Raw genomic sequence first — 13,400 nt, 5'->3', positions numbered from 1 at the left:
GCTGAGATAAGAGAAGAGAGAGAGACCCGGCGGCTGTTTCCGGAGATCGAAAACGTCCGACGTTTTGACCAGCTATAATGTCGCTATAGTTTAACGGTTGGGCTATCAAACAAACACCGAAAACGATGAAACTTGACAGGCGGTCTATCTACACTATAATAAGACCACACGCCAACTTTCAACCCATTCCGAGAACATTTTCCGGACACTTGTAAAATAATATTTTGGACATGCCGCGGGCGCGTGCAAGTGTGTCTGGGCTCAGGACGGACAACGGGAAGAACGAGGAGACCGGGACGGATGCCAGTTTTGAAAACATGATGATGCAATGCACATGAAGACATGATGAAATGCAACACGCAAGCAAATGACATGGCAACGTCGGCGAATAACAGGAAGACACCTGGCACATCGGTCTCGAGGCGTCACAACACTCCACCACTACGAGAGGATCTCGTCCCGAGATCTAGGATGGCACCAGAGGGAAAAGGAAGAGGAAGATAAGAGGTAAAACTAAGTTGCTTCTTTGACAAACGAGTGAAACCAAAGAACCTAGAAAAGGTTAAGCCACTTTGAGAAAAGAATACAAAGAAGATGAACAAGGTGAGACACTCCGTTGGGAAAGAGGAACGAAGAAGAACAAATTCGGGTAGTACACCGGTTGAAAAGAGATGAAAGTCTTGATAAAATGAAAGCACTTGAGCAGCGGGCACACACACCGGTTAAAAGGATAAGCATGAAAAGATTCTGATCTTCACAATTCGAGATGAATACTGAAAAGAGCAATATCGCAAAGCCTCCGGAAGAAATGGAAGAATGGAATGGAATGGAATGGACGGAGGGGAACAAGATCTTGAGAGATCATGCTTACAACAAAAGATGGAATGGAGATGTTGGATTACCAACAACGAAAAGAATAATCTTGTAGTGGGCTTATGGAGAACAACTCAAAACTATGAGGTGAGATTCTGCCATTCACGGGAAAATAATAGATTGGCTTGATATCAAGAAGGAGACGAGAAACTTATTCACCGGGAGGATAGATGAAGAACTTGGATCATTTATAAGCACCATAGATAGCAACATCCTTAGGGAAGGCTTTAGGTGAAATATACCCCAAGATAATCCCAATGACGAGATTGATGGATTTCAAATACCTCACTCTTAACAACATGTGAATCATGAAACATGAACTCAAATTATGAAGAATGACATAATACCACCTCCAATGATACGGAAGAAAGAATTGCACTTCGGAATGCGAGATGAAGAATGCTTGAGCTCCTTTGAAAAGAATTTCAATGAAAAACTTCGAGAAGGAATTAAATCCTTTATGAACCAACATGTAGAACCTACATGAAGAACTCCGGTAAACAAAAGGATAATGAAAAGAAAGAGAAATTGAAAACACAAGGTGAAACCTTGTAATGATTTAGATGGATCTTGGTGATGCTGTAATTGCGCGAGCCTGGGACTCCGGGAAAGAAAGATGAACAAATGAAATCAAGAATTTATTCAACATGATCAACTTCCAAAAAAGAAAAGATGAAGCATCTCGAACCGAGAATGTGATACGATGAACCACTCCGGAAGGCAAGAATTGAATTTACTCGATGAAACAAGAATAAGAATTATGTTATGCGTATCCTTCACCAATTTTAAATTGATGACAAGCAACGGATTTGGCATACTACTTATTCTCGTAGAAAGGATTAAGATAGATATAGCGTCAACTTGAGAAAGGTCTTCAACGAAACACCGGTGGAATGGAAACAACGAATGAATTGATATGATAACGAAAGAAGAGGAATCTTGCACGAACCACCGTAAGAATTAAAATGACCGAAAGGAAGATAAAGGAACACCGGTTAGAATTATGAGATGAATGAGGATACTTGAGAGAATTTAGATACAAGTGAACGAAGAGATTCCGAGATGATTAGAAAATACTTGAATGAAGCACCGATAAGATTTAGAGAAAGAGAACTGAAAGCTGAGAATGAATAAATCTGAGATGATGGACTCCGGATGATCAAACTGAAAAGACTCCTGAATTGCTCCGGATAGGTGAAAAGAATTCTCACAACCAAAAAAAATTATGAGAGGATGGCAACAAGCTAGAATCACGAATCTTGAAGAGAACGGACAAGAAATAGAGGTAAAACTCTTCTTCAGTCTTCAAATTTTGAGAATGACGACGAGAAGCACCACCATGAATTATTTAGACACTCCGGAAGAATCAAAAGCGAAGAGGTTGAGCCAACGATGAAAAAATTTGACAGATCTTGGAGAAATACATATGACTGATGATAACTCATTCTTACGTCAAACTTCAAAAGAATTTAGGATAGCTCCGGGAAAATAGAAGAGACAGGTAAGATCCTTGTAAAAACCTGTGGGTTAGGGCCCACTCAAAAGATACACCATTGAAAAGATTACTTGAAAAGAGAGATTGCACCGGTTGAATTAAAATGGCTTGAATGAGATACCCATCTCGAAAGAGCTTGAACGAATGCAGAGTGGAAACACGAATCTTCGAGATATCTTCAGCACTCCGGAACAACTGAATAGCGAGAGGTGAATGATTAAGAATTGCACCGGCATGAGAAAGCATTGGAATGAGGAAAGGGTATGATCAACACCAAAATCTTGAATATAATCCACCGGAGAAGAAAAAGAATGAAGAATGACGAACTTGAAGCTCCATTGGAATCTTCCTGAGAATCACCGGATAAGAACATTGACAGAAAAGGAATGGAGATACTTCACAAGAATATAAAGGATACTTGATTAAGACATCGGATTCCTTGAAGAAGAAAAAAAGGTGGGTGGGCGGGAAAACAAAGGCAACTTGGGGATGGATGACACAAACACCGTTGAGAAGAACTGATAATTGATCTTGCGGATGTTGAAATGATCGGATCCACTTGAAGAGAAAACACGCCGGTTGAAAAGGATTGACATGACAATCTCGATTATCATGAAGGATTGGTATTCCCATAGGAGTATGAGAACACCGGTTCGAAAAGGTATGGAATCAACACTTGACTTCGAAGCAACTCGAATACCACAACTCAAAACAAAACAAAGAATTGGCTTGCAGAATAAGCCGGAACAAACATATGATAGAGATTTCGCCCGAAGTTTTCGTGGTGGGGCCTAGACGGGCTCGATCGTACAGCACCATCATGTACAAGGCAGTGCACATGACATACAAAGCGTCCCCGAGTCGGCATAGCCAAGGACTCTTTAAGACACAACGAGACCACTGTAAACCAACCGTGGATAGGCGGACCACTAGACGATGAACCCCAATTTCATATCATACATGTGACGAAAAGATATCCTAAGAGCTACTTGAATTCCCACTTATAAACTCCCGAAATTTTCCGGTTATGCAATCAGGTGTTGGGGATACAGGGGAAGCATAATATCTCACCCAAAACTAGCAATTCCTACATCCAGCTGTATCCATCCTTCAACACATAACCAAGAAACCTTCGGAAATCATCTACCTCAACCTTCGAAAAGCATCCGTTATACGAGTTATGGCAATACTCCTGAACTCCCGCCCCAGTACTGGGTGGCATCGAGGTTATCTCACCAACAACTGCATAAAAGAGATTTTCAATGTCGGCGAAACTAATCTCAGGTATTCCAGAACTGCAACGATAAAATTGTGACGACAACACCTCGGAGCTCAACTCCCCGGGACACTGCCACAACCCCTAAATGACAGGAGGCACCAAGAACAATGTTCTCGTCACAAAACCATCAGAACGATTCCAAGATACCCGTGTGATCCCAAAAAAAATATTAGTGAAATTTGAGAAGAGAAGAGTCAAAACTCTACGTCCTGATGCCTCACCAGAGCGACGAAGGGACTGAGTAGTAAAAAGAATTCCTAACTCTCCGATATACATAATCCTAAATGACTCAAAACATTTTTCTAGACTCCACAACGCCAGCTATTCGATCAAGCAGGGGGCTCCTAAGGTCGGGGAAGGCTCTGATACCAACTTGTAACGCCCTCGATGCGGCTATATCTCTCACGTGTCGAAGCACGACTTAGAGGCATAACCGCATTGAAAGCAATGTCGCAAGTGAGGTAATCTTCACACAACCCATGTAATACATAAGGGAAAGAGATACATAGTTGGCTTACAAACGCCACTTCACACAAAACATGAATAAAGCATTACATCACCCAGATACAATCAAGGTCCGACTACAGAACCAAAATAAAATAAGACTACCCCAAATGCTACACAGATCCCCGATCGACCCCAACTGGGCTCCACTACTGATCAACTAGAACGAAACAACACAAAGGGCAAGATCTTCATCAAGCTCCTCCTTGAGCTTGGTTGCGTCATCTGCACGGTTCAACGGCACCTGCAAGCTGGTTTTGGAAGTATCTGTGAGTCATGGGGACTCAGCAATCTCGCACCCTCGCGATCAAGACTATTTAAGATTATAAGTAAGGCAAAGGTATGATGTGGAGCTGCAGCAAGCGACTAGCATATATGGTGGCTAACTTACGCAAATGAGAGCGAGAAGAGATGGCAAGGCACGGTCGATAAAACTATGATCAAGAAGTGATCCTAGAACAACCTACGTCAAACATAACTCCAACACCGTGTTCACTTCCCGGACTCCGCCGAGAAGAGACCATCACGGTTACACACGTGGTTGGTGCATTTTAATTAAGATCAACTTCAGGTTTTCTACAACCGGACATTAACAAATTCCCATCTGCCCATAACTACGGGCATGGCTTTTGAAAGTTCAAATCCCTGTAGGGGTGTCCCAACTTAGCCCATCACAAGCTCTCACGGTCAACGAAGGATATTCCTTCTAGCGGGAAGACGCGATCAGACTCGGAATCCCGGTTACAAGACATTTCGACAATGGTAAAGCAAGACCAGCAAAGCCGCCCGATGCGCCGACAAATCCCGATAGGAGCTGCACATATCTCGTTCTCAGGGCACACCGGATAGGTCAAGCTACAAGTAAAACCAACCCTCGAGTTGCCCCGAGGTGGCCCCGCAGGCTGCCCGTTTCGGACCAACACTCAGAGGAGCACTCGCCCGGGGGGGTTTAAAATAAAGATGACCCTCGGGCTCGTGAAAACCCAAGGGAAGGTTATAGGTTGTTAGTGCAAATGGTAAACCCAAGGTTGGGCCTTGCTGGAGGAGTTTTATTCAAGGCGAACTATCAAGGGGTTCCCATTATAACCCAACCGCGTAAGGAATGCAAAATCCGGGAACATAACACCGGTATGATGGAAACTAGGGCGGCAAGAGTGGAACAAAACACCAGGCATAAGGCCGAGCCTTCCACCCTTTACCAAGTATATAGATGCATTAATTAAATAAGAGATATTGTGATATCCCAACAAGTAAACATGTTCCAACAAGGAACAACATCTCCATGTTCCAACAAGGAACAAACTTCGATCTTCACCTGCACTAACAACGCTATAAGAGGGGCTGAGCAAAGCAGTAACATAGCCAAACAACGGTTTGCTAGGACAAGGTGGGTTAGAGGCTTGGTTCAACAAAATGGGAGGCATGATAAGCAAGTGGTAGGTATCGCAGCATAGGCATAGCAAAAGAGCGAGCATCTAGCAAGCAAAGGTAGAAGTGATTTCGAGGGTATGGTCATCTTGCCTGAAATCCCGCAAGGAAGAAGAATGAGTCCATGAAGAAGACAAACGGACGTAGTTGAACCAAACCGAAGAAGCAACACCGGAAAGAAGCAAACAACATAGTAAACATCCAACACATCAACATGGCATGATGCACAATCGAGTATGATGCATGTCCGGTTTAATGAAGCATGGCATGGCAAAGTGCACAAACAATCCTACAAATTAAGTGGAGCTCATTATGCAACGGAGTTGCATATTGAAGAAAACACCACATGACTTATTTAGTTCTCTCTCGTTTATGTACCCAACAATATTAAATTTTGTTAGCATGGCAAGAGGTGAAGCATGATGAAACTATCTAATCTAGGCAAGTTTAAATGAGGCTGGAAGCAACAAACAACAATTCCGGAAACTCCTCATGAGCATATTACAAAGTTGGTATTGTTCTGCCATAAACATAATTTTAGAGTTGTTAAACATGCTAGATGAGTGCATCATGTTAAACTAGGCATTTTTCTACCCCATTTACATCTAAAGTTTATTAAATTTCGAGTTACGGTTATTTAGCTATGAAATAAAACATTTTAACATGACATATGAGCAAAATTTAATCAAACAACAATTTAAACATTTCAAACATGGATGAAAGTTGCAAATTATTAAACTAGACAAAATTCTAGACATAATACATATAAAGTTTGTTTTAATCCGATGCATGGTTATTAAGTTATTATATGCATGAAGTTGAGGGACCTTTCTGTAAAACAGGTAAACTCAGGAAAAAGGAAAATCGTAGATCTGGAAAAAAACATGAATGGGCCAGATCAGAGGCCCGCCCAATAGTGGAAGGAAAAAAGGAGGGGCGCTGGATCTGCCGCCCACCATGGGCTTCGGCCCAGCTGGAAGCAGAGGAGGCCGGCGATAGCGTTGCTGGGACCCGAGCTGTGAGCTGGGATGGATGAAGCTGGGGCGGTGCTGGGCCTTGGCGCCTATCCACGCTGGCGGGATCGAACGAGGTGGAGGGGCGCGGTTAACGAAGCAGGGGACTTGGCGAGCGAAGCGCTCGTCCTCCTCCCGGAACAGAAGCAGGGGAGGCTGAGGCTTCATGGCCTGAGAACGGCAGCGCGGACGGGAACTTGGGGCGCCGGCAACGCCAAGAACAGCAAAGGCGGGTGGATCCAGTCGGTCGGCGCCGGATCCGGGCAAACGGAAGCGCGGAAGGAGGAGTTCTTGGGCGGAGCTGCTTGTGGTTCCCCATGGCGGCTCCTGCAAGGAAAAATAGCGAGAGGGAGCGAGATGTGAGAGGAGAAGTATGGAACCGGGAAAGAAAAAGGAATGGAGAGGGAGAGATGGCACGACGGAGCGGGGCAGGGTCGCCAGAGAGGCGGCTGGAGCCGGTGTGACGAGACATCGGTGTGGAGGACTTCAGGCGAGGAGGCATGCGACTGCGGGGTGTGCACGGGAGGCCTGTGGTGGCTGCAGGGGCTCGGGCTCTCGATCCAGATCGAGGCAAGGAGGGGGCTATGCTCTGGATTGGCTAGTTGGTGAAAAGAGGAGATTAGCTGGGTGAGATCCCGATGAGGAGGAGACAGGAAGAGTGGCGGCGGCAGCTAGGGGATCCCTAGAAACTAGGGATTTGGTCTCAGGTTAGACTAATATATATAACGAGTAGGTAAGGTTAGGGGCTATCTCGTCCCTCCGATCAAAATCGGACGGTCAGGAAAAATAGGCTAGGCCAAATAAGAAAACGGTGATGTTTTGTAGACGTTTGGGGATGATCCGGATTCAACGGTGACGACTGCCCGGGTTGGGTCCGGGGCAGTTTCGGACGCGCACGTGAGGGGTTCGATGCACTGTGCAGAGAGGGTTTCGGGGCCTGGCGGATGTCAGCAGATTGTGCAGAAGGGCTCGAGCTGAGAGAAGAGAAGAGAGAGAGACCCGGCGGCTGTTTCCGAAGACCGAAAACGTCCGACGTTTTGACCGGCTATAATGCCGCTATAGTTTAACGGTTGGGCTATCAAACGAACACCGAAAACAAAGAAACTTGACAGGCGGTCTATCTACACTATAATATGACCACGCGCCAACTTTCAAGCCATTCCGAGAACATTTTACGGCCACTTGTAAAATAATATTTCGGACATGCCGCGAGCGCGTGCAAGTGTGTCTGGGCTCAGGACTGACAACGGAAAGAACGAGGAGACCGGGACGGATGCCAGTTTTGAAAACATGATGATGCAATGCACATGAAGTGAAAGTGCAACTATCCCTAGGTGGTTTTGGTAATTCATAACAACATATAGCTCATTGAGCTAATACTATTCCAAGATGATTATTTCAGGAAAGCTCAATGATTGGCATGGCATGGATGGTGAAAGTGGAACCCTCAAAATGCTAAGGACAAAGGATTGGCTCAAGCTCAAAAGCTCAAGACTCTTCATTTTATATTTTAGTGATCCAAGATCACATTGAGTCTTTAGGAAAAGCCAATACTATCAAGGAGGGATGAGGTGTTGCTTAATGAGCCTCTTGCTTCATGTGCTTAGTGATATGCTCCAAAATCCTCAGCTACTTTCCCATATCCACATATGACCTAAACCCTAAGCCAAACTCGGTCATACCGATTCTTTCTATCCGGCGCCACCGAGTTTCACTTGTCATAAGCCACTGCCAAACCCTAGCAATTCGGTTCTACCGATAGGGATCTCGGTCTCACCGAGATGGGATTGCAAACTCTCTGTTTCCATTTCGTAACTTTTCGGTCTCACTGAAAGAGCGGATCGGTCCCACCGAGATTGCAATGTAAATTCAGTGTTTCCTTTTTGTAACTTTTCGGTCTCACCGAAAGAGGAAATCGGTCCCACCGAGTTTGCCTGACCAACTCTCTGGTTAGCTAATTACCAAATTCGGTCTCACCAAGTTTGTGTAATCGGTCTCACCGAGATTACGTTATGCCCAAACCCTAACCATATCGGTCCTACCGAGTTGCATGTCAGTCCCACCGAAAATCTCTAACGGTCACTAGGTTTACCGGTCCGACCGAGTTTGTTGATTCGGTCCCACCAAGATTGGAAAACTGTGTGTAACGATTGGATTTTGTGTGGAGGCTATATATACCCCTCCACCTCCTCTTCATTCGTAGAGAGAGCCATCAGAACACATACACAATTCCAACTCATATGTTCTGAGAGAGAACCACCTACTCATGTGTTGAGACCAAGATATTCCATTCCTACCATATGAATCTTGATCTCTAGCCTTCCCAAGTTGCTTTCCACTCAAATCTTCTTTCCACCAAATCCAAATCCTATGAGAGAGAGTTGAGTGTTGGGGAGACTATCATTTGAAGCACAAGAGCAAGGAGTTCATTACCTACACACCATTTGTTACTTCTTGGAGAGTGGTGTCTCCTAGATTGGCTAGGTGTCACTTGGGAGCCTCCGACAAGATTGTGGAGTTGAACCAAGGAGTTTGTAAGGGCAAGGAGATCGCCTACTTCTTGAAGATCTACCGCTAGTGAGGCAAGTCCTTCGTGGGCGATGGCCATGGTGGGATAGACAAGGTTGCTTCTTCGTGGACCCTTTGTGGGTGGTTGCTTCTTCGTGGACCCTTTGTGGGTGGATCCCTCCGTGGACTCGCGCAACCGTTACCCTTCGTGGGTGGAGCCCTCCGTGGACTCGCGCAACCGTTACCCTTCGTGGGTTGAAGTCTCCATCAACGTGGATGTAGGATAGCACCACCTATCCGAACCACGGGAAAAACATCCGTGTCTCCAATTGCGTTTGAATTCTCCAAACCCTTCCCTTGACATTCTTGCAAGTTACATGTTTTACTTTCCGCTGCCAATATACTCTTTGCATGCTTGCTTGAATTATGTGATGATTGCTTGACTTTTCCTACAATAGCTAAAATCTGCCAAGAACTAAAATTGGGAAAAGGTTAAGTTTTTATTTGGTCAAGTAGTCTAATCACCCCCCTCTAGACATACTTTTGATCCTACAAGTGGTATCAGAGCTTTGGTCTCCATTTGCTTTGATCTCCATAGCTTTTGGTGGTCATAGCCTTGGTTTCACAACCTAGGAGAGTATGGCGTCTAGCGAGGGAAATTATCACCGTAGAGGTCCTTACTTTGATGGTACTAATTTTGCTAGTTGGAAGCATAAAATGAAAATGCATATTCTTGGACATAACCCCGCCGTTTGGGCTATTGTGTGTGTTGGTTTGCAAGGTGACTTCTTTGATGGGAAAGAACCAAATCGTGAAGCTACCGCAGATGAGTTGAAGATGTTGCAATACAATGCTCAAGCTTGTGATATTCTCTTCAACGGATTGTGCCCCGAAGAATTCAACAAAATCAGCCGTCTTGAGAATGCAAAGGAAATTTGGGACACTTTGATTGATATGCACGAAGGTACCGACTCCGTCAAGGAATCCAAGTTGGATGTGCTTCAAAGTCAACTTGACAAGTTCAAAATGAAGGATGGTGAAGGTGTCGCTGAAATGTACTCTAGGCTTGCTCTCATCACAAATGAGATTGACGGCTTAGGAAGTGAAGAGATGACCGATAGATTCATCATCAAGAAGATTCTAAGAGCCTTGGATGGAAAATATGATACCATGTGCACATTGATCCAAATGATGCCCAATTACAAAGATCTCAAGCCAACAGAGGTTATTGGAAGAATTGTTGCTCATGAGATGTCACTTAAGGATAAAGAGGAACTTCACAACAAATCAAGTGGTGCCTACAAAGCCTCATGTGAAGCCCCTACATCATCAAGTGAGAAACAAAACTTCAATGAAGAATTGAGCTTAATGGTGAAGAACTTCAACAAGTTCTACAAGAGTAGAAGCAAAGATAGAAGCTTCAAGTCAAGGTCCTACAATGACAAAAGATCTTCTAGTCGAGAGCGAAACTGCTATAGTTGTGGAAGACCCAGACACTATTCCAATGAGTGTACAGCTCCCTACAATAGAAGAGAAGATTCTCCAAAAAGAAGAAGCAAAGAATCACCACCAAGAGAGAGAAGGAGTAGAGATGATCATTGTGAACGAAGATACTCACGGAGAAGCAAGGATTCGGAAAGGAAGGGAAAATCATCAAGGAGCTACACAAAACGAAGACATCAAGCTCATGTTGGTGAATGGGTATCCGGCTCCGACTCCGACAGCCACTCCGAGAGAAGTTATCACTCCGACTCCGAAGATACTCAAGATGAAGGTGTTGCCGGTCTAGCACTTGTGTCAACCAACTCCTACGACATATTTGACTCACCAAATGAAGGAATTGGAAGATGCTTCATGACCAAAGGTCCTAAGGTAACACACCCCGAGTATGTTGATTTCAATAGTGATGAAGATGACTTGTTAGGTGATGATTTACTTGTTGACAACTCTAGTGATGAATACTATGATGAAACGTCAATTAATCATGCTAATCAAGATAAAACGAATGACAATGATAAGGAGAAGATTGAGGCTCTAACTAAAGAACTAAACACTCTTAAGTTAGCTCATGAAACTATCTTCGAAGATCATCGAGAACTTTTAAGAGCTCATGAGAAATTACGCTTTGAAAAGCTCAATCTTGAGCAAGAGCATGAGTTCTTAAAAGCAATCAATGATGATCTCCGCAAGAAAAGTTCTCCTTACATTGCCAAGCATTTACTCTTATCCACTTACATGCCTCAAGTCAAGTCTAGTAATAAGAACAAGAAAGATTCTTCCTCTAGCAGTAACAATGATCATGCTAAATCCAATATTGTTGCTTCTAGTAGTTCTCTTGATTCCACTAATGATTCTCTTAGCCAAGTTACACTTGAGCAAGAAAATAGCTTATTGAAGGGAATCATAGAGAAAGGAGTGTACAAAAGCCTTGCCGGGAGTAAGCAATTCGAGGAAATTGTGCGCAAGCAAGGAATGCACCGGAAGAATCAAGGTGTTGGTTTTGAACAAAAGTTCAATGCCAATGGAGTTGAGTGGGAAGAAGATCAATACCCCAAGACAAAGTTTGTTCCTCAACAAGAGAAGTATGATACTTCTTTCAAGGGGACACAAGCTCAAGATGATCTTCCACCACAAGACTACAAGCAAAAAGGCAAGGACAAGCTTCAAGAGGAAATTGATGCATTTGAAGAAGCTCCTAAGACCTTAGTCAAGTGGATTCCCAAGACTACTTCAAGTTCCACTTCATCAAGTACGACTACAACTCCAAGGATTCCCATCAAGATGGTGTGGATCCAGAAGAAGAAGAACTAGAGAGTTCTTGAGGGTGACTCCGCCAACATACTTCACTCTTATCATTTTGGCAAGAACAAGTGCAATCAACTTCCACATCTTGCACTAGTTCAAGGAGTCACAAACCCTCTTGTTGGTAAGACAAGGGACAAGGTAACCTAAAAGTTTTCATGGACATCATCTTGTGTGTGCATCACTCTATGTCTATGGATATCCTTGTTTGTTCCTTGTGGGACTAACCCATGTAGGTATTGAAAGTGCAATTCACTCAAATGGATAGCTCCAAGTGATCTACATCAACATTGAGCATCCACATCTTCAACATCTACATGAAGTCATCATCGACACAACCCGAGGTTAGTTCAACCCTCTAAGGGGGGATATCACATCTAGGGGGAGCTTTACTCTAAGACTTGAGCTAAAGCAACTCTAAAGATGTGAACACAACAATGCTTTATGTAAAAGTGGTAACCCCACTTGAGCTTAAACGATGAGTATGACCTATGATCAAGTGTTCTCACTTGACTCCTAAGTCAATATACTCATATATAGATGACCTTGTCATCGCAAATTGCTTGATAGATGCTAGAATTGGTTGTGCATGCCTTGTCACATATTTCATTTGCCATCTTATTGTGTGAGCATGCTGGTTGCATATTTTACTCATTCGAGGACATCCACTTGTTGTTTTGATTGTTTGGTTTTACTTCCTTTTGCCAAGTGGATGGACAAGATTGCCTAAGAACCTCCTCTAGCTATCTATGCTTTTCTCGTCTCAAACTCTATTCATGCTACATCACAAAATTTGATCAAGTCAGATTCGAACCACTTTGTGTGAGGAGCGCTCGGAGTCCCCGATTCATCATAGACTTAAACTTCCAAAACCTCTTTATGATTCTTGGTCTGACCGATACCCCACTTTTGATCCTACCGAGATCATTAAGTTGATCTAGGTTTTCGATCTCGGTGCAACCGATTTCAACCTTTCGGTCACACCAGTTTCAGTAACTGCTTGCAGTCATGAATCTCGGTGCCACCGAGTCGTTCCACTCGGTCACACCGACAGGGTCGGGCTATATATAGTCACGGGCAAAAATTTGGAAATTTCTCCGAACCCCTTCGCCCGCGCGATAGCCTGCTCTGCCAACTTGGTCTCCGGATTGTCTCCTCGCCGCCAGCCGCCTCCAGTCGCTGGTCTCCATCGCTGTCAACGGAATTCAACCCCGCCGTTGCCGCCGTAGCGAATCTCCGCCGAACTAGGGTATGGACTCGATCACAGTGCTATTCCCCGTCCGATTCCTAGCACATTGTGTTCTTAATGATTCTTGCCATGATTGAAACACTCCTATCCAGTCAATGCGTTCGTAGATTATTTTTGATTCGAAAATTTTAGGGTTAGGTTTCCGCCGAAACCATCTCGGACCCACCGAGTTGAAAAACTTGGTCCCACCGATTTGGCTTATGCCATTGCACAAGTGAGACTCGGTCTGACCGAGAATTACTTATCGGT

Source organism: Triticum aestivum, chromosome 3A, assembly GCF_018294505.1.
Source record: "Triticum aestivum cultivar Chinese Spring chromosome 3A, IWGSC CS RefSeq v2.1, whole genome shotgun sequence".
NCBI lineage: Eukaryota > Viridiplantae > Streptophyta > Magnoliopsida > Poales > Poaceae > Triticum > Triticum aestivum.
Note: the sequence above shows the minus strand (reverse complement) of the source record.